Raw genomic sequence first — 310 nt, forward strand, 5'->3', positions numbered from 1 at the left:
CCCCGGGCGGGCAAAGGGGGGCAAGAGGGGGGAGCCCCCGAAATGCCCGAGGCGGGCGAGGAGGGATGGATATATACAGTGCCCCCCGGGCGGTGGGAGGAGAGAGGGGCCGGGGGAGCACAAACAGGCGAGTTCATTAATGTCGCGCCAAGATGCCAGCTCGGGGCGGGGGGCGCGGGGGGGGCGCAGCCGGGGCCTCAATGCCGCCTTTGTTCGACGGGGCCTCCGGGCGGGCAGCATCAGACGGGCGCTGCGCTTCGGCGCTGCCCGCGGCCCTTGATCATTTTCACGCCAAGCCCCGGCCGCGCCA

The sequence above is a fragment of the Haliaeetus leucocephalus genome, unplaced genomic scaffold (assembly GCF_000737465.1).
Source record: "Haliaeetus leucocephalus isolate CR32 unplaced genomic scaffold, Haliaeetus_leucocephalus-4.0 Scaffold362, whole genome shotgun sequence".
In the NCBI taxonomy this organism is placed as follows: Eukaryota; Metazoa; Chordata; class Aves; order Accipitriformes; family Accipitridae; genus Haliaeetus; species Haliaeetus leucocephalus.